The sequence below is a fragment of the Triturus cristatus genome, chromosome 7 (assembly GCF_964204655.1).
Source record: "Triturus cristatus chromosome 7, aTriCri1.1, whole genome shotgun sequence".
NCBI classification, from domain to species: Eukaryota; Metazoa; Chordata; class Amphibia; order Caudata; family Salamandridae; genus Triturus; species Triturus cristatus.
In genome coordinates, this window is record NC_140590.1 from 476,187,917 (window position 1) to 476,210,424 (window position 22,508).

Consider the following 22,508-nt stretch of genomic DNA (forward strand, 5'->3'; position numbering starts at 1 on the left):
CGCGTCATTCACGTTGGACATCGACGAGGACCCACTCAGCTCTGGTGTCCTTATCTCACTGCACCGTAAATCACTGTCCCGTGGCGGTGTGCCTGTGCCGGCAGCACTGCATACGGGGCCACTAACTCTGTGCACCACAACTCATGGACCTGTTCTGATTGAATACTGTGCTGTGGACAGCACACGCAACAATGTTACCTCATGGAGTGGGGAAGACCTGGGACTATGATGAGGAAGACGTGTCAAGTGTGCAGACGGGAAAAGGCACAGACGATGGGAGGGCAGGAGGCAACAACCCAATGACAGGAATGCAGACTGGAGGTGGTAGTCAAGTTACACACCCGGATCTATTACTGGGTATTGCGCTGTGGACTACGGACGCAACTGTCACCTCAGGCAGTGTGGAAGACCTGGAACGATGATGGGTGAGATGTGGCAGGTGTGACACACTCTACTGCAGCTGCAGCAGGGATAATCCGAAGGGACACAATCCGAGACAATATCTCACATGAGCACGCTCAGCCCTGGTGCCCCAACCTCATTGCACTGCAACTCACGGAACCTCCTGACTGAATATTGGGTGACCTCAGTACTTGCTCCGGCTCCACCCATGTTGCTCACCAGTTGACTCTGTAATGCTGGTGTTTTCAGTTTTCATTGCACTGGTGTCCACTGTTCAAGTTGTTGCCAGCACCAAGCACCCCATGTGGGCTGGCTTATACTCACCCCACACACATCCAGCACAGGTGTCACTGTACATGTGGCCCTGCCAATAAAGGGGCAGGGCACACATGCCCGTAGCCAGTTCAACATGGTATCTGCTTGTGTCCCTGTGGTCTTGTTGTATGCATGAGGGCCCTGGGCCCTACGGCATTACATTGTGCTGTGTGCAGCGGATGCGGACATGTCACCGCAGGCAGCGGGTTGGGCTTGGACATGTAGCTTTGTCGTCTCCCACTCAGTTCGTAAGGGGAGTGGACTGGGCCATCGTACGCAGAGCCAAAGTGGGTGTGTGACTGATGTGTGCGTGCCCCTGGGCGTGGGTCTGTACTGGGAATGTGCATCTGCATGTGTCTCTATGGCAGTGGGGTTCACCTTTGTGGGGTGAAGGTTGTCCCTGATGGGTAATAGACACCCATGTATGTGGCCTAGCTCGCCTTCCATGGTTTCGGACCACACCCGCACCTGTTGGGCCACCTCCTTTTGGCGTTCTGACACCTGGCATTGGTGTGCCATGTGTGGGTCGTCAGGGTGTTGTGAGCCAGCTGTGCTTGTGGGTGCATCATGCTGTGTGGTCTGTTGCAGGGGCTGGGTTCTCCTCTAAGAAGCTTGGCTGTCCTGGTGGTGGTGGTGGGTTGTGTGGGATGTCCATGGGCTGTTGTAGGGCGTCGGTGTCGAAGGTGTGGTGGTCCTCTCCGGCGTCACTGATGTGGGGTCTTCTGTGCTCTGCTGGAGGTGTTGTGTGTCCCTCTGCTATGTGAAGGGGAGATGCATGTTGACATTATGTTGTCATGTATGTTGGGGCATTTTTCTTGGTTACATGCAGACTGTGTGACAATGTACATTGTGACTGTTTGGGTGGTGCAGGACTTAGATGAGGGACAGTGTACATTTGGACTACATGACGGGTGTGAGGTTTTACGCGTATATTTCCATTTCACAGGTTCCGACTCTGTCAGATGTAGTGGGCATGTTTCTGCACGTGTGCAGAGCCAGTTGTATCCTCTGTTCTGCAGTGTCGGGGTTGCACATAATTGTGCCACATTGTCGTCAATGTGGATGTGCTGTTGTTGCTATGTGTGTGTGCTGCAGTATGCCACTGGGATGAGAGACATGGTCCAGGGTCATTGTGGGTGTTCAGTGTGCGACACCTTGTTATGCATGTGTGCCATTGTGCCCATCTCCCCCCGTCCCCCCAGTCCCTGGTCGTTACTCACCCTGTTGATGTTGTGTCCGGTCCTCTAGAGCTGTGTCCGTACTCCCTACTCCTTGCACCGTCTCCACACTGATGACTGTGGCCTAGGTTTCCTCCAGCTCCTCCTGTGGCACAGGACTGCCACCTCCTGTCGCCGTTGCAGCCTTCCTGTTTGCAGCGGGTTTGTGCCTGATTTTAGGTTGTCACATCATGCCAGAGCCTCTTGGCCTCCTCAATTGGCCTCCTCGGCACTCCGACTGCATTCCAGGTGGTCTACTTGTGTGTCAGTTGATGGTTGTGTTCTGTCACCTCCGTGACGCTGATCTGGTTTTGCTGCGGACTGCACCCAGTCTTCCTCTCACTCTTCTCCTCGGCTGTCCCGGTCCCTGTTGTTCCTTGCTGGTGGTCTGTGAGGGTTGTGGGGTTCGCGTTGGCCTCTGAGCTGGGTCAGGGTGCATTCATGGTGCTGCGCACTTTGGATTGTTTCTACTGTATTTTTTTTGTTCTGCTTTTATAGTGCATTTTTCCACCAGACATGTGGGATATGGAGGCCTGTGGCTGGTTTTGCAGCTTTTTATATCACGCTTAGCGTCATCGCAGCTTTTTTTGCGTTCGTGTTTCGCATTTTTGCGGCGTGGCTTTGATTTTAACGTGGCCATTTGACGGGTTATCTGGTGACTATCGCATGGTACCGCCGTGTTGTGAATACTTGGTTAACACGGCGTAAATTTCCCACGATGGACTGCGATGTTGTAGGTTGCGTTAAGTTTCTTTTGCGATGATTATCACACGTTCTTGATAATATGCCCCTTTGTTTTACAGATAATTATTTTTTCCAGGCTTCGTTTAGCAGGTGCACTGAGTTACTTTAGCAGTCCTGACTTGACTTGGTGCGTGTAGCAGAGCCGGACCAGACTCCACCCAACAACCCCAAGCACCACAAAGCTTAAATAAAGAATTCTTCAGGGGGTCACGGGTGGAGGATGACTCCATGTTCCAGTGGTGTAGCTAGCCCTTTTGCCGTCTGTGGCAGCCCCTGCGTTTGTCGCCTGCAGCGGCCGAATGTAAGAGCGGGGGGGGGGGGGGCTGGTGGTTCCCCCACGACAGTCGCAGGTAAGGTGTTTTCCCAGAGGGCCGAAAGGGTGGGGGCCAGTTTTGGACTGGTGGGGGACGTTTTTGTTTCTGGGGCTGAGTTTTGTAGCAGTGCTGTAATATTGGCACCTTGTAACAAAAGCAGGGCAGGAGGGTTTCCCCCCACCTATATGGTTACTTGATTGCGAATGAAGGGGCAATAATGAAATGGGGGACAGAAAAATCTAAATCCAAGATTGAAAAAGATCCAGCAAAAGGAACTCTCCCCTTTAACGTACCATCAGTATGGAACAAGCATGTGCCTGTATATTGAAGAATGGATTAAGAACCCCAGCAGGAGAATAACAAATATTTTCCAAAAGAAGGTACATTTGGCTTGAGCGCTTCAATAACCTTAAGAAAGGATAGAAGAATTCTAAGCATGAGTCTAGTCCAGTTTTCAACTTGCTACTACAAGGCAATGAAGCATAAGCAAGAATGTCAGGTGTGGGGACTGAAACACAGCCATGAGAAACAGAGACATCAAATGGCTCACTTGGGTAACAAGGTTAGGCTAGTGCCCCCACTGCAGTGCCTGCTCCTTATGTTTACCCAAAGAACTAGTGGGAACACAGAAGTGGTAGAAGAAAAAGAGGAGGACTTGCAAAATGTTTTGAACTTGTCCACACCAGCAGGGGATGCTGAAGGTGCACCACAAGGTGCCCATGGGGATGGATCAGAGCCATTAAATGGGCCAGCAGGAGGGGCAGCAGCAAATCCAATGCAAGCGAATATATCGATTGCAGCGACTGTGGCATGTGCTAGAATGCCTGGTGTAAGGAGAAGGCAAGTAGCTAATAAGACAACACATTCCACTCCACTGCTCCCAAGCCCCAGAGCAGTCAGACTCAAAGTCAGATTATCACTCAAAAGAGTCTAAGAAAGACAACAGAGCATAGACCAAGGGAGGTCGAAAAAAACCTTCCAACTACAAATACACTGTACCTTCGAAAGCCCGGAAGACACTGAAGCCCTCAGTGATATTGCCAATGTCAAGCCTGAAGACCTTCTACTCTGGTGAGATTATCCAGGCTGTGGGGTATGGAGCGGGTCTCAATATTCAACTTCCATGTATCCTGATCCCTAGCTGACCTAGTGAATATCAAATTCTAATCCTCTAATATATAATATTTGATAACCCACAAATGTTCTGAGAATACATTGCAAACTGTAATAGAATGCTATAAACCTAACTAGACTGACATCAGTCATTACACATTATTATAACAATTGATGTGAAGAATTATGTATTTGAGAATTCGGATTGTCCACAACATTCTCCCATTGTTGCGGCTGCTCTTATTGCTACTAGAGAGGCACTATTACTCGCTGTTATAGATATATGACCTGTGAAAAATGAATTGAAACGAAATGTGAAACTCCTGCCATCTTGATTGCTTTAAAGATGTTTGATCATTATTCATTTATTTTATTTATTTATAAAGTTTTATATAGCGCGAACGTGACCCACGAGGGTATCAGAGCGCTTTACAGTATACAGTATAAAAACATAAATGGATGAGGTGGTATACAAGCATTCAAATGTGTCATTTCGTACAAAAGAGATATATAATATATGGATAACAAACATAGGGGACCGGGAATCTGCAGGACATTGCACAATATACAGTTATTGAGCATAAGTGATTGTGCTAACAAACAAATATATAATATACTCCTTCGATTCACAATGAGTATAAAGTATATAGATAATAAATGGGACCCGAGAACTAAGCTTTACACTACATACAGTTATTGAGCATTAAGTGGCTGTGGTATTAATCTTACATATAATAGGCTCTTACATTCCACCAGAGATTGCAATGATATGCAGATCTTATAGGTGCCTCAGGGTCAGCCTAGAATTAAGACTTAGGATGTGAATTTGTTCATTAGTAATATTTTTACTTCTTTTTTTAATGCGGTAAAGGAAGAGATTCTATGCACCCCTGGAGGTAAGGAGTTCCAAATCTTTGGTGCAATCCCTGAGAAAGCTCTGCAGCCAGTTCTCTTCTTATGAAAGGATTAAGGTTTCAGAAGGAAAGACTCGCACTTCGAAGTTGTCTGCAACCTCCCGACCTTTCTAGCTTTTGAGTTAAGTAACTGGGTGTATTGTTATGTATTGCTTTGTGGGTCATGCAGGCCACTTTTAGGTGTATTCTTAAGGCAGCCAGTTCAGGGCTTTCAGGGTCGGAGAGATGTGACTATTTCTTTTGGTTTATGATACCAGTCTAGCCGCAGCATTAAGTGATGCCCTAAGCGGAGCCAGCTTGTCTTTGGGGAGACCACAAAGAGTGGTGCTTCCATAGTCTAATCTTGGTGGCACTAGGGCTTGCACTGCCATTTTTACATCGGCCTGAGGGAGGAAGGGTTTGAGTTTCCTTAGTATACTCAACTTGTGGTTAGCTCCCTTGGCGGCATTAGAGATGTGCGACTGCATATTCAGACATTTGTCTATGGGGATTCCTAGGGATTTTGCTGAGTCAATGATGAGGGGAACTAAGTCAAAGGAGGTTAGGTGTTTTAACCGGATGTATGATGGTACAACGCGTACCATCACAACACGGTATGTTACATTGAGGTTTTGACAACGCAAGTCGTTACATCGACTTGCGTTGGAGGGCGCTGGATTTAGGAATAGTGTGAATTACTATTCCAACTCCAGTCTACGTACAGTAGGGAAGGTGTTGGAATAGTAATTCACACAATTCCTTAGTCTAGAGCGCCCTCCAGTGCAAGTCGGTGTAACGACTTTCGTTGTAAAAACCACGATGTAACCATACCGCGTTGTAATGGTTGCGTGGTAAAGGATGTTTCCCGTTTTAACCATAGGTCTAACTTAGGTGTGTGACTCGGTGGCAAGATGAGAATGAATTCTGTTTTTTTGGTATTCAGCATGATGTGGTTGTTAGTGAGCCAGCTTTGCGTGTTCAGTAAAATAGTGTTGAGGGAAATAAAGTCTTCTGGGGTGGAGATTTTCAGATACAGCTAGGTGTCGTCCGCATACAGGTGATATAGAGTGTTCGCTGATTTCAGTGCGTACACCAAAGGCTCCTTTAATAGGTTGAAAAGAATGGGTGATAGGGCTGATCCCTGAGGGACACCCAGGGGGATGTATGATGATACAACGCGTACCATCACAACGCGGTATGTTACATCACGGTTTTGACAACGCAAGTCGTTACATCGACTTGCGTTGGAGGGCGCTGGATTTAGGAATAGTGTGAATTACTATTCCAACTCCAGTCTACGTACAGTAGGGAAGGTGTTGGAATAGTAATTCACACTATTCCTTAGTCTAGAGCGCACTCCAGTGCAAGTCGATGTAACGACTTTCGTTGTAAAAACCACGATGTAACCATACCGCGTTGTAATGGTTGCGTGGTAAAGGATGTTTCCCCACCCAGGGTGACCACAGAGGGTTGCGAGAGTGAATTCTTCATCTTGATTCTTTGTGTTCTGTTATTTAAGAAGGAGGAGAACCATTGCAACACTGTGCCCGAGAGGCCCATCCTTCGTTCCAATAGGGTCAAAAGGTTGTCATGCTTGACCGTATCGAAGGCGGAGGACAGGTCAAGAAGTATCATTAGGCATGACTCGTTGTGGTCAAGCATTTTTAGTATGTCGTCCATAATGTGTGTGAGTGCGGATTCTGTGCTGTGACCATGGTGGAAGCCAGATTGGTGACTGTCTACGAGGTTGTAAATCTCAATATGGTTGCATAATTGAATTTGTACACATTTCTCCAACAGTTTCGCTAAAGTGGGGCTGTTGGATATAGGACGGTAGTTTTTGAGATCAGATGGGGTGGCGTCAACTTTCTTTAGCATAGGTGTGACCTGCACTATTTTAAGACAGCCCGGAATGGCGCCTTATCTCAGGGAGGCGTTTACAATTTTTCCCATAGCGGTAGAATAGTAGTTTTTAACATTTTGAACAGGGCAGGAGGCAGGGGGTCAGAGAAATGATTGGAGGGGTTGATTTCTTGAAGAGTGTTATTGATTATTTGTTGAGAGATTGGCGAGAAGATGTGCCATGATGCATTGTTTTTTGTGACTTCCCCTGGAGTAATAAAATGGACTTTGAGTAGAGCGCCACATTTAATATCTTGGGCCATAGCTTGTGGGAGCGCCTTCTTGGATTGGATGTCTAGCTCGATGGTCTTAGTCTTTTCGCAGATAAAAATTGGCAAGCACATCACAGGTAGGTGTGGCCAGGTCATTTAGTTCCCTAGAGTTAGTCGTATTGCATGATTGTTGCTTGACGATTTCAAAGAGTTTTTTTGGCCGATTGATAGCTTGGTTCAGCTGGGTTCTGAAGAAGTCTGCCTTTGCCTTCAGAATCTTCCTATTGTATGAGTTCCTTAAGGCGATCAAGGTTATCTGTGGTAGGAGCAGATTTCCATAGACGCTCTGCAACTCTTAGGTGGCGTCACTCCGAGTTCAGGGTCTCATTGAACCAAGGTTTGGAAATTTTGGAGGAGACATTTTTTTCTTGGAGGGGCGCTGTAGAATCCAGGATTTCGAGTAAAGTGGAATTGTAGAAGGTTGTGAGGTCATGTACATCAGTTATGTCCATCATGTGGGTCAGGGCGGAGTTGCATCGGTTTACCAAGGTGATGGGGTTGATGTTTTATAAGTTCCTTTTCCATTGTCTTGTTTTTTATGGCTGGCCCCTTTTTTGAGTAACTCCGATATTGATGAAGAAGAGGATGCAATAATGATCAGACCAATTGCATGGGGTGATGGATTCTAGTAGGACGATGTTTGTTTTTGCAATGATGAGGTCCAGTGTCTCTCCCTTGTTGTGAGTTGGGCTGTCACAGAATTGAGATAGCTCCTGTTATGACAGAAACTCTTTAAGACAGCCTACAATATGATTGTTTGCGTTGTTCCAGTGGAGGTTAAAGTCACCAAGAAAATTTGAGGTACTCGTGAGTTGACGTTGGATGCCATGACCTCCATTATCTCGTTGATACAAGTCAAGTTATCACCTGGGGGGTGGTAGAAGAATATGTGAAGCTTGCTGGCGCTTAGCATCAGAGATATTAATACAGAGATAATCGCAGGAGGATAGACCGATGGAGTCTGCTTGCTTGACCGAGATTGAGTTATGATAAATGCAGGCTATCCCCCCCCCCCCCCCGAGTTTCCCGATTCTGTCTAGGCAGATTAGGTCGTGGGTAGGAGGAACCAGTAAGTCAAGGATGGGCGAGGAGGAACTATTTAGCCATGTTTCTGTGAGGACCATAATGTCTAACTCATTCTCTAGAATGAGGTTGAATATGTCAGGAGCATGTTTGCTAGCAGATCTGCAATTAATGAGCCCACACTTCAGCTTGTTAATAGAGTGGTTTAGGGTAATCTGCTCTATGTTGATATTTGTGAGGTTATCTCTATTTACGGATCTGTTGTTGAGAGTCGGTTCTCTGAGGGGATTGGTTACAGTGGATTGGATAGTGCCGCATTGCGACTTATTGTTATTTGTTGCCCGGGCATAGGAAGTGAGGAGGTCATCTATGTCTCTGTCTGATAGTTTATCACTTGCCCTCCTAGGCCAAGATGCGGAAGTAAGATCTGGGGTGTAAGATTTGGGGTGTAAGAACTTGTGTATGTGTCTACTAGGTTGGACACTGATTTGATTATTCTGACTAGTGTTCTCGTTGTGTGCATTCGAGGGGATGCAATTTCTCGTTTGGAGACTTATTTGGTTCACGGTGTCGTTGGTGGCTCTGTGAATGTTAAGAAGTTCTTTAGTGATAGCAGATAGGTTATGCATCTCGCCCTTGAGATGTGATAGGCCAGTGGCTAACTCGTTGAGTCGAGTGATCTAGACGGAGTTGGGAAAACAGGTAGTAGGTGTGGGTGTATGATCAGTTATGGAGGGCGATCCGCCGGTAGTGTCTGTTTGCATGATCACGTTCTCCAATTGCTTGGGGATACCTACATAAGGTATGGTTGTATGATCAGTTATGGAGGGCGATCCACCAGTAGATTCTGTTTGCAAGATCGCATTCTCCATTTGCTTGGGGATAACTTCATTAGGGGTCGATGTGGGAAGTTGAACCGGGAGGTTTGTTGTGGGTTCCACGTCGGTGAGTGGTGTGATATATATGATATATAGGCGAGGCAGCCGGATAGGGGCTGCCTCGTGAGGTTGGGGAACTGTCATTGTGCGCTGTGAATGGATGGGTGGGATGAGTGTAGCAGGTGAGGGTCCTCTCAGATATCGAGGAGGGCAGTGGGTGAGGGGGATCTATGCAATCTGTTTTGGATGAAAGGGGGGAGAGGAGATGGGTGTTGGTGGCATCCCGTTTGGTGCCATTCCACGCGGACGGCAGGGATAACGGTGGTGCATCTGTCATGATGAGATCGGTAGCAAAGCCTAACCCTGTCTCTTCTGGGCTGGGGGATTCAGGTGTGGCAGCGACCAATAGGACTGGGTGGTAGGGGTTACTGGGGGTTAAGTGCAACCCAGTCTCACCTGGGCCAGGGGACCCATGTGTATTTGGATCAGACGTGTCTGGGGGAATGGGCACAATGTCGATGACCGCATTTTTCAGATTGGAAGAGTTTGATGTGGTATATGAAGAGGAGTTAGGGTGTCATCCAGATCCTGAGGATGAGAGGGTGCGGTGAGTGTGCTATTCTTACTATTTACTGCTTTCTTGAGAGTAGGGAAGAACCTGTCTATGGTATCAAGATTAGCATTGGAGGCTTGTATAAGAATATTGCCGTTGTTGTAGATAGTAATGGTGGCATTCACAGGGCATAGGTCTGAGGCGGTAACCGACAATTTGAGGGCATGCGGGTTCTTTCGTTTTGGAGATTCGGAGCAATGCGTAAAAGGTATTTCTCCATTGGGCACGTTTTTTTGTGTGGAAGATGAGGTCATTGGAAATAATGCCTTTGTTAATGCAGAAGTATGGGTCTAAAATAAGAGTCTCAGGATGGTTTATCATAAGCCTGTGCTTGAACTTCTCTGTAGCTTTTTTGGAGAGGTTGGGCGGGTAGAGAATGGTGAAGGCATTGTGGCCTGCGGGTTCAAGGTCTTTATCCATTTTATTTCTTTTTTTTTTTTTTACTTCTCTTCTTCTACGTTTCCTACCTTCCCCCGTCCTTTGTGGGTAGTTTTTTAAACTAACAGATGAGTTAAGATTTGCCCTACCGGTTTATTTGAAAACCCACTGTGCTGAACACATCTTTGTGCATGTTGAGAGAGGAGATAGGGGTGTCAGCCCTTCAATATATATCAGATCGATATGGCCACTCAGTGTACTCCCTCTTATTTACTTTCCATTAGATATCCTTGTCCTACACCTGTCACTTCTGTGTATAGTTGACTTTCACTTTCGGTTGAGTGTACCTCCCTGGGTGTAGTCCTGTTTCACTGTTTATTAACAGTGTGGACAAGTGGAAAAGAGGGCCGTTATTGCTGCCTTCGTTTTATTATTTAGTTTATTTAGTGTCTCCACCGGGCGCCATTTTAAAGTCAGGCGCCCGGCTTCAAAACTCTATGCCGACTCTCAGGACCTCCGTGATATCTATTAGTCCGTTTCCCCGGCTTAACTTATGTCACCTTGTAGTTATCTAAAGGCTCCAGGCAGAAGAGCTTACCTAGGGCCAAGAGGATGGGCAGTCGAGTGGGAGAAATGGGCAAATGGGAAAATGGCACCCGTCCCTTATGACCACCAGAGGAGATCACATCGGCCACACGGGTGTCCCATTAGCTCTGCGATCTGGCCTTTGAAATGGAAGGGTGATGGACGCGATCTGCCCCCACGTTACTCCTACCCCCGGTCGGACTTCGGTGAGGATTCGGGGTGATGCGCAGTGGCCTCCAGATCCCGGCTGAAGCGTGTGCAATGTTTTGTTCAGTGGATGGTGATTCGGTAATCCGCGGCTGGTTGACCGATAGGGGGTGAGTAGATTGCCCGCCGATCAGCGCTCAAAACACTGTTCGCGGCGAGTGCCAGACACAGTGTCTGTCGTCCGGCATTTTAGTGTTCCGAAGCTGCTGGCAATTTATGTAGTTCCGTAGCGGCTGGCAATAATCAGCAGATATTACAGTGCCCACCTGCTATCAGCTTCCTAGGAGCAGAGTGTCAAGACCCGGCATCGCTCCGACATCGACATCAATGGAGCCGATTCGTGGAGCCCTAAGTGCGCTGTGGTGGGCAGTCTTCTTGCAGCGCTGGAGTCAGACTGACCAGGTACTGCAGCTGCAAGCCAGGGTCATCATGGTGGTCAGACCATTAGGTCAGGTGAACTGTCGTTTTTCCCTTCGTTGGAGTGCGTCTGTAGAGTTGTGCAATAAGTTCCCGGTGTGTAGGCGGGTGGCAGGCCGGTGGTGATACGGTTTATACAGGGATATCTACCAAAAGATAATCCCAAAAACCGGGAGCTCCTACTCATCAACCATCTTGCATGTTTTATTAATGATATATAAACTGCACAAAATGCTGTTGGGCCAGCGTTCCTTCAGGAGCGGTTTCCCAAGGTATACAATTTGACAAGGGTATCCAACCAAAGGGCTTCCTGTGTTGGTTTCAGTTGAAAATTATTGTGTTGATGTAGGCATCTACTGAATCTAATCCAATATCTTTACAAATGCAATGTTTCCAAAAAATGGTCAGGGGAGGGCCTTGGGAGGAAAGGGAAGATAGAATGACTGGTGTGCAGGGAGAGGAGCCCCAGACGAAGTCACGGGTGAGGAAGGGGAGATTCTGCTCTGCCTGATGGTTCCTCATAGTCCAATTGCTGGCTGTTGGGGGCACTGGAAACAGGTTTGTCCTAACTTGCCCCAAGGGTCACGTGATCAGCCTGAACAATGTGAATTCATCCTGATCTCACAAGACTTACAGCCCACCTCCTAGGACAGGGACAGGGGAGCTTACTGCTCTGTGAATGCTTTAAGTCTGAAGAGGCTGCACCTATGATGCGTCATTAATGAAAAGCCCACTTCATAACTTATTGGTGAAATGATCGATGCAATTGACATTTCTAATACAAGTGTCCCTCACTATAAAACTGATTCTTTATAGATCATTGACTGACATGTCCTTCTTTTAAGCCCTACACAGCCTCCTATAGAGGTATCTGTTGTGTAGAGTGGAATGCACTGTGTACGGTACTATTGATGGTGTCTGTCTGAATGTTCATTTAGAGAAAGAACATGTTGTTTTAGCGGTCAAATATGAAAATATTGATTAATGTGAAACTATTGAGATTGAAAAAAAAGTTCCTCTTAATCAACGTCTGATATACTCGATCAAGTTCCTTGCACTTTTTGATGTGAACAAGCTAATGATGTACATTGTGTTTTAACCACAGAACCAGTCAGGATCATAAGGAAGCTTCCCTGCAATCCTCAGTATCCAGTATGCCCTGAGGCAGAAGCATTCACTGCTGATCTGCTGAGGCGAGGGGTCTTAGTGCCAACAGTGTCTGTAAAAGCCTGATAAAGAAACATATCGCTTTGTGCAAGATTTACATGTCATGGTATTGCTAGGTGTTTCTGTTGTGCTGAACCCCACAACCATTTTGTCATAAATATAACAGCTGCTGATCTCAGTCTACTTTCTTCTACATTTCAATGCACCCCAGAAGAGTTTATCTGTTTGCTTTACCTTCAGGAGGATTAAACTAGGCCTGGGCCAAAATTCCGTTCCGTTCGCGGAAATTGCAATAATTTGGCATTTTCGCGTTCCGTGGAAAGTGCGAAAATGTCAAAATTTCCGCATTCCGCAGTTTAGCGACAATTTGTTTCTTGCTCGCGCTGTAAAATAATACATTCTCGCGTGCGCGCGATCGCCTTACCTGAATCCCCGCGTTTGCCGACAAGTTTTTCCTTATCCGGTCGCGTTCTCCGCGAGATGTTGGATTTTTGGTAGCCATTTGCGCTGTCTCGCGACAGTTCGCGCCCGCAGTAATGTCATGCGTCGCGCGATCACGTCTTTCTTCTCGCGATCATGCACCGCGAGACAAGTGAAAACAAGATGGCCGCACCCGGGGGGAGCAACCACATGGGTAAGTTGGTGAGCCGCGACCACGCAGAAAATACCGCGAACGGGCGGGAAAAAAACTTCCGCAACTTCGCGATATTTCCGCGTGTTTGCAGAGATTTTTTACATTTTCGCGATAATTTGCGAAAGTGAATTTCGCAAATTCCGCCCACCCCTAGATTAAACCCAGAAGGTCTTATCTCTCCAACTCTACACAGAGTCACCGTCCATCTTTTTACAGGCTCTCAAAAAAGATCTGGACACCCTCAGTTTTCGGGAAGGATTATGTTAGTTCAATATGTGGATGATCTGTTATTTGTGTCTAGCTCATTAGACAATTGCAAGGCTAATTCCGTGTATTTTCTCACTGAGTCAGTTAAAAAAGGTTCACAGCTTTTATAGATAAGTTATAACTCTGCTTATCCTATGTGGGATATTTAGGTCATGATATCTCAGTGGGAGAGGGCCATACCTGTGAATGGACCATATTGAAGTCATCTGTAAACTTCTGAGAACCGTTACTGCCTGCCACATATGCCCCCTTTTGGGATGGGAGTTGACTGTTGCACAAGGGTGTAGCATTATGACAACATTATTATCCCATTTCAAGATTTCGCTAAGAAAGACATTTCCTGAATCTTTTCCTTGGTACAAAAATGAAGAACAAGAATTTGTATCTTTGAAACAACATTGTTTTAACACCTGCAATTGGATTACCTGATTATAGCAAATATTTTACTTTGTATTTCTGAGCGACAGACATCTTTTCTGAAGTGGTTTTGGTATGAGACCATGGTGATAAAATCCTCCACTACTCTATGGACACTGTTGCAGCAGGTCTGTTTCTCTGCCTGTGTGCCATTGCCACAGCTGCCTATCCGGTTGAATCCGCTGAGAATATTGTGTTGTGGTCACCTCTCACCATAGTTGTACCTTATGCTGAAGCTACACCATTTATTATCACTAAACTCTACACCTTTTCATGTCCTGGTTATCAAGGTATGAAATACTGATGCTATCTGCTGCCTACATTACATTGGCACAATTTTCTGTTTTGAACCCTGCTTCTCTCTACCCCACATCCCCTGATGATGATCTGCATGACTGCATGACTCATCATCCACCTAAGTAAACCCAGTACTTGTCCCACTGTTGCACCTTTGCCACCTTGTGATTGCATGCATTGTGTTGCTGGTTCATGTCTCAGAAATGACTGAGGAACACCGCTTGTGCTCAATATGATGTTGTTAAAAGTCTATGCTTACATGTAAATTCCACTCAGGTAGCTTACCCTTATTGCTCCTATTCGTGCTTGCATTTTGCCACATAGCTAATAGTTATTATACATTAACTGATTCGAAATCTGCCTTGGGGTTGCCCATGCCATCAGGCTTCTCTGAATGCAGTGTGGATTCCTCACCTCTTTGAGAGTCCCCTTAAAGAATGGGTGCTTTGTTCTTCAATTGCCAGCATGTTGTTCATCCGTCTGCACACGCTGAGGTTTCTAGAGATAATGCCATCGTCAATCAGACTTGTAAAAGAGCAGATCTGTCCCCTAATTCTGAAGTCATTATATAAGTGTCCCACATGAATAGACCCATTATCATGCCCACCTTAAAGGACCTTGCTGAATAGAAGAATGTTGCACCAATAAAGAAAAGAGTGCTTGGTTAAAACAGGACTGTAAAGGGGACTCTGAAGGATTCTGGAAGGGCAAGCTAGAGACAGTGATTGCACCAAACATTTTACTCCTGAACCTTATTGAAGTGTATCTCAATGTTGCCGGCCTTAGGATAGATGGCATTAAACAGTCTGCAAGTACTCACTGGTTTCCTGTCTTCTATTTCCCAACAATATTGCCATTCCTGTGCCACTTGCTATGCCCATACCATTAAGAAATGTGTTAAAACCACACACAGTGCTCATCCATATGCGTGAGGGCCATTTGTCAAGGCTCAAATTGATTTCTTACTTACTTTAATCGATAGATATTTATCATAAAAGTACAAACATGCAAAGTACATAAAAACAATCCATCCATAGTACTACAATTACATCCAGAACAGCAAATAGCGAAAAAAGGGACAAAAAATAAAAACAGAATTTAAAACAATGCTTTCTTCATTCATGAGAATTTATATATTACCCAGCAGCCTAGAGCGGATTAACCAAGCACCCGCGAGGTATTTAGCAACCCCACAGATGGTATACATAGAAACAGTATTGGTTAAAATAATACGCAGGGCTGATCTGTGATCCCTTACTCCCAGCTCCCAGCATATAGGTTTCAACCATTTAGCCCTAACGAACTTGTAGGCTGAACAAGCAAATAAAAAATGGCCAAGGGATTCCTCTGGACATTGGCAACCTGGGCAATTTAGATCAAGCCCCCCCTTGGCCTTCCACCTTTCCAAAAAAATTTTAAGGGGAAGAGTGCCATATCTTAGTTTCAAGAACAAAGTTCTATCTCTAGGTAGTTGGATAAAATCTAAAAAGGGTTCCAACTTCATAGATGGTTTATGGTCAAGAAAGTTCATCGTTAAAGTTCCCAGGTTTAAGTTATTGTTAACCTTGGCCTCAACCCAGTCCCAGTATAATTTCTTTACAATTTGTTTTGCAGGGGGGACTTGTGTGGCCCAGGACTCCCCCAGGCCTATTAATACTACCAGTTTCTTAAGGTTGTTGAGCCACTTTATTTGGTGAAAACATTTAGGGATATTAACTCGTCCAACACTCAAGCATATCCGGCTAATTCCTGGGTTCTTCTAAGGCGCACACAAAATAACAGCGGCCTTAGTTGAACTTTGTCCGAGATTGATTTTTTACCCATATCAAAAAATAATGGTAACAGAGGGGTTGAAACTGGAAGTGAGACTAGATCTCTGATAAACTTATTTTCTGCAGTTGCCAGGACCTTAGTGTTTTCAGCACCCCATAATTCGGAACCATAGACTGCCGAGGCTAAAGCCTTCCCTTCATAGACTACCAAGGCAGGGGCAACCGGTCTACTAATAGAGAGGCACAGATTCTTTAGTATGGCACCGGAGACCCTTTTGAGGTTTAGTACCATTTTTGATATATGGGAATCCCAGCTCATGTTGTTGGACAACCCAACCCCTAGATAATCAAATTCATTCACCACCTCTAAAGGGGACCCATACAAAGTAAGACGAACATTCCTAACCTTTCTATTTGGAGATAAAACCATTAACTTTGTTTTTGAAGTGTTGACTGTTAACCCACGGTCGTTACAGAAGAGGGCGAAGCGGTCAAGCAATTTTTGGAGACCCTTGGGGGTCTTGGACATCAGGAGGGTATCGTCCGCAAAAAGAAGTGTGGGGGTTTTCTCCCCGGCAAGGACGGGGGCATCCGCAGGGTCCTCCCTCAAATGGTCCACCACCCCATTTATAAAGAGGGAGAACAGTGTCGGAGCCATCACACAACCCTGCCGCACCCCCCTGTTGACTGATACCCTCCCTGTCAATTGGCCCTGGCGCCCCCAATGTATCCTTGCGTAGTTATCCTCATGGAGTTTGATAACAAATTGCAGCAGGGAACTAGGAAACCTCATGGCTAATAAAACCTCCCATAGCTTGGCGCGTGGTATAACATCAAACGCGGTTTTCAGGTCTATGAAAGCCAAGTAAAGACAACCCTTAATAATTGATACGGACTTCCAATAGACCGCGCAAAACCGGAAGACTTGATCCATTGCACCAACATTCCGCCTAAACCCAGCCTGGAAATGGGCTAGAATATCATTATCCATTAGCCATGTCTCAACTCGATTTATAATGACCCTGCCAACTACCTTTTGAATGGTGTCAATTAAACTAATTGGTCTGTAGTTGGCAGGGTCCTCTCTATCACCTTTCTTATAAATCGTGATCACCTCCGCCCCTTTCCATGATTCCGGGTCGGGATGGCCTCGCTGGATGAGATTCATTAGATTTGCTATATAGTCTGCCCAAATTTGGGGGTCATGAAGTAGAAGATCCCCGGGCAGGCCATCTGGACCAGCCGCTTTGCCTGAAAGGATATTTAAAATAGCGACCTTGACTCGCGGGGAGAAAAGGTTTTCATTACTGGGCAACTCCAAACTAAGGTTGCGCTTATTGCACACTGCTAATGGCAATGGAGGGACTTGATTGCCTTCCTCACAATACAATTTTAAAAAATGGGCGTGCCATTGCTGTTCATTAATATGATTTAAAATGGGGTCAACTCCCCTACGGTCTAAATCATTAATCAATTTCCAGAAAATAGTAGAATTCTTCCCGCTGGCAGCGATCTTAAGCTGCTGCCAATGCTCCTCCTCCCAATTTTTCTTGGCTGAGGCTATTGAACTACGATACTCCTTTCTAGCCAGTTTCACTGCTATTGGGTCCTTCAATTTTATCGCCAAACCAATGGCTTTCCTCTTTTTCCTACATTCCACTGTTTACCACGCGTTCGCCTTCAGGGGTCTAAGATCCGCTGGGGGGTTCCCTTGGGTGTTTTTGAGGAAATACTTTCCTATTTTATCTGTGAAATTTTGGTACTGGCCCAATAATTTGGGCCCCAGAGAGTGAACCTCTCCCAGATCCACCGCTGCGAGGCTGGAGGTTTCTGCTTTAACTAAGTCCCCAATACTATTAATTTTCCCCTCTTCACATTTTACCACGTCCCATCTAAGTATCCGGTTACAATTGGAGGGGAGGACATCCTTGGTGATCAGCTCCATCCCCCCCGCTCTTACTAATCCCATTAGCCCAGTTGATTCCCATACATAATGGGTTATGATCGCTATCTGAAGACTGCCTGACCTCCATATCTACTAAACTAGCCCATGAATGAACATCTAAAAAGATGTAATCGATACGTGATGGGCAGCCTATCCTATTATAGGTCATTGCCCCGTTACGATCAGAAGTGGTCCGGCCATTTAATGCCCGTAGATTATGTTCCAAAGCCAGTGCGTTCAACTGTATAGCTATGGCAGACCACTTCTTAATAGGGGCCAGTACTAAAGGGGGTATAGTCTGTCTCCAGTCCTCTGAGTTCAAGCCCAATACATCCTCGTCATCCAGGGGTTCAAATGTACAGTTAAAATCACCCCCCAACAGGATTTTGGACCTAGGTGGAAGCTCAGACAATTTTACATCAAGCAGCTCAATTGTTTGCGAGGTACCCCTCTTGCATAAACACAAAACAAATGAACAATACCCCGTGTGGGCTTTTCAGGGAAATGTGCAAGATATCATTGGATTGGACCTTGTGTGTAATAATAGTACAATTCAAATTCACCTTTACCCAGATGAGCAGACCACCTGAGGGGCGGCCTTTTCCTATGGAAACTGCTGGGACAAAGTATGTAGAGTACCCATTTTTATATTGCGGGGACAAACTCCAAGTTTCCTGAAACATACAAATATGGAAGGAGTCAATGAAGTCATTCTATTCCGGATTTTCAAGATTTTTCCTGAGCCCTGCTATGTTCCAAGAAAGGATGTTAATCGAAGAGAGTACTACAGTTGGTGCAACGGGTGTGGCTGTTGGACTACAGTCCAATTCGCCCCTGCTAGGGCAACCATTATCCACAAACACTTGAACCCCCGTTCCAATTGGAGTTACAGCCCGTGGTAACCCTACCTTCTCCCTCATAACCTCTTGGCCAGAGTGCTGGATCGAATGTCTATCAACTGCTTCCAGGCCACTGAAGCGATTGAAACAGGGTAATGGAGGGGGGTTATGCTGATGACCATGCCATTCCCCTTGAAACTGAGTAGAACCAAAAGGGGGCCTACCTACTCTCCTGTGTACTGTGCTCCACCCTCCATCTTCACCCGCATCCCACTGGTTAGAATTATAATCCATAAAAGGCTCCTCTCTCATCCCCCTTCTTGTGTAATTTTGAGCTCTTAACCAGCTCCACCTATTACTGCGGTGATCTGCAAGCATATAGAAATAGGAGAGGGGTTTAACTAAGATTGAAGAGTTGTTATTACATGGGGGCCCAGCACGGATATATTCCACCGTACGTGGGTCCTCAAATGTTACAACAACGCAGTCGCCCTGGAGATTTTTTTAATTTTTTTTATTCTCACCCACCCATGGTGCTCTCTCCACCATAAGCAAATTACTGCGAATGGTAGGTGGAAGTGGGTAGTTTCTATCTAACCAGTGGCAAACTTTGTTTTTGAGAGCCCAAAAGGATTCTGTTGATGAGGGGGCAAGCTCGGGGACACCTGTTAGAACTATTACAAAGGAGTGGGCGTCAGGAGGTAAATTAATATTCCGGCGTATTTTGGTATTCGCTGGAAGGGATAAAAGGGGTTTGGGAGCAGGAATAATGGGACCATTTACTTTCTGTGATTTACTGGGTGCCTTGGAAGGCAACTTAATAGTACTATTTGTATTACCCTTAGGTGTAGGTATTTTTAGTGGACACTTTGGAGGGGGAAGGGTTCTTCCCTGCTGGTTGTTTAATAGACAGAGGCAGTTTGATGCCAGCCAGTGCTGGTCCCCCAATTGCCTTTTGGGCAGAAACTTTGGGTCTAGCTTTTAACTCCAGATTTAGAGCCTGTAGTTGATGTTCAATACCCTGTAGTCTAGTCTCCAGGGGAGACAGTAAGGATTTAATGAGCTCAGATATGGAGCTCATAAATATACCGTTCCTTTCTTCGGCCCCCTCAGAAGATTCATCCAGACTACTCTCTTCAAGGAGACTTGCTAAACTATAAATTGAGGCTCTATCGTCGGGAATACCCAATGGTATCGGGTGTGAAGCACGATGCGCCTCAGCTCTTCCTCCACTATTATCTATGGTATCCACATTAGCCCTCCCCACCTCTGGCCCACAAAAAGTGCTAACAGAGTCCTTGGGGCCTCCTGCCCCATCAACTATAACTACTAAATCAGCACTGTCCTTACTAGATATTTGGGAGCATTTGGGAATGGCACCCTCCCTTAAACCCCTTTGTGCAAGTGTTTTATCATGGTCGTCGATAGCTAACAAGGAAGCCATGGGAGAGGTAAGAGGGGCTACTGGTGGGGGCATCAAAAAAGCAGAGTCCAGGGGTACAGATTGACTGGTACTGACGGAATGGGTTGCAGGTATAGACTGAATGGGGGTTGGTTGGTGAGTGCATTGGGCTTTACTTGGTGTGCGCGCAGAGGCTCTGAGGCCTAGAGATGATCTTCTCGCTTGTGCGAGATCCTGTGACACTCTTCTTTCCATGAGGGCAATCCCCTCATCAATTAGAGTGTTTGTACGCACAATAAAGTTATCTAATGTGCCTGCCAGCTTCGGAGCACCAGCCGCAGCCTTGCTTCGAGTTTCACGTGTGCACATCACTATGACCGGGGGTTACTGACTAGCTAAAACCATATACAACCACAGTTACAACGTCAGAATACCAGCAAATAATATAAGGGTAGGCAGAGTTACTCACAACAAATATACCCAAGACAGCTAAACAAGAATCAAAATACAGTGGGGTGAGCAAAACCAAGCGCTATGGCCCAGACCAGACCCTACAGGCCTCGGAGGGCCACAGAGGGCCCGCCCGTGTCCCGGGCTTCTCCCGGGACGCTCCCGCGCTGCGGCCGTGCGTCCTTCTAAAATAACAAAAAAGGAGTGTTGGGCGGGCGGGGGGGGGGCGGGGCCAGCAGGGAGAGCAGCCCAGGTGCAGCAGATTGGGCTCGCAGGGACTCCTGGGTGATGGAGTCCCTGCTAACGTGCTCGCAGCCCTGCCAGCAACAACACGCCCCAAGTCTTTAGACAGGAGACAGTCCCTCTCCCAGGAGCAGCTCTCTCTGATGGTATATGCGCTGCGGGACCCGCGAAGCGGGTCCGGCGAGTTGCTGGTGGTTTCCAAGGTCAGACGGCGAAGAAGGCAACAACAGCAGTCCGGTGGCAGGTCCGAACAAACAGCCGGTAAGGGTCCCACAAACAAAGTCCTGAAGTCCGCTTTTACTCTGTGGGCGGGGGGGCGGGGCCAGCAGGGAGAGCAGCCCAGGTGAAGCAGATTGGGCTCGCAGGGACTCCTGGGTGATGGAGTCCCTGCTAACGTGCTCGCAGCCCTGCCAGCAACAACACGCCCCAAGTCTTTAGACAGGAGACAGCCCCTCTCCCAGCAGCAGCTCTCGCTGATGGTATATGTGCTGCGGGACCCGCGAAGCGGGTCCGGCGAGTTGCTGGTGGTTTCCAAGGTCAGAGGGCAGAGGGCGAAGAAGGCAGCAACAGCAGTCCGGTGGCAGGTCCGAACAAACAGCCGGTAAGGGTCCCACAAACAAAGTCCTGAAGTCCGCTTTTACTCCGTGGGCGGGGGGGGCGGGGCCAGCAGGGAGAGCAGCACAGGTGAAGCAGATTGGGCTCGCAGGGACTCCTGGGTGATGGAGTCCCTGCTAACGTGCTCGCAGCCCTGCCAGCAACAACACGCCCCAAGTCTTTAGACAGGAGACAGCCCCTCTCCCAGCAGCAGCTCTCGCTGATGGTATATGCGCTGCGGGACCCGCGAAGCGGGTCCGGCGAGTTGCTGGTGGTTTCCAAGGCCAGAGGGCAGAGGGCGAAGAAGGCAGCAACAGCAGTCCGGTGGCAGGTCCGAACAAACAGCCGGTAAGGGTCCCACAAACAAAGTCCTGAAGTGCGCTTTTACTCCGTGGGCGGGGGGGCGGGGCCAGCAGGGAGAGCAGCACAGGTGAAGCAGATTGGGCTCGCAGGGACTCCTGGGTGATGGAGTCCCTGCTAACGTGCTCGCAGCCCTGCCAGCAACAACACGCCCCAAGTCTTTAGACAGGAGACAGCCCCTCTCCCAGCAGCAGCTCTCGCTGATGGTATATGCGCTGCGGGACCCGCGAAGCGGGTCCGGCGAGTTGCTGGTGGTTTCCAAGGTCAGAGGGCAGAGGGCGAAGAAGGCAGCAACAGCAGTCCAGTGGCAGGTCCGAACAAACAGCCGGTAAGGGTCTCATTAAAATGCCTAGTTACTCTATGTCTATGTTTTGGTTGTAGTATTCTGTTTTTCAGATGGATAACAGCCTACCTGTATGCTTGAGCTGATGCAGTCACTATAGCTAAGAATTTTCCTAGAGATTTTATGCCTATAACTGGAATTTCTTATCAGACAGGGAGTGACAAGAGTACTCACTTTGAATCATCTGTAGTTCATAAATGATGCAAAGCTCTCGGAATAAAAAACCCGTTCATTGCGTTTACCACTACAGGTGTTTAGGGAGAGCAGAGAGGGTTAAGAGGACTCTTAAGAGCAAGATAATTGAGACATGTAGCGAGCGGAGCCTGGGCTTACATGGGCTGACACTGTACGTTTTGAACTAAATCCACTCAAAAACTAATCTGAGCCCTGATCAGATTATAATGGGACACCCAATGATACTACCTTCCCTCCCTCTGGTGTCTCAAGCTTTACTTGATTTGCACCTGAATGATATTGTGATTCTGTAATATTGCAAGCACCTGAT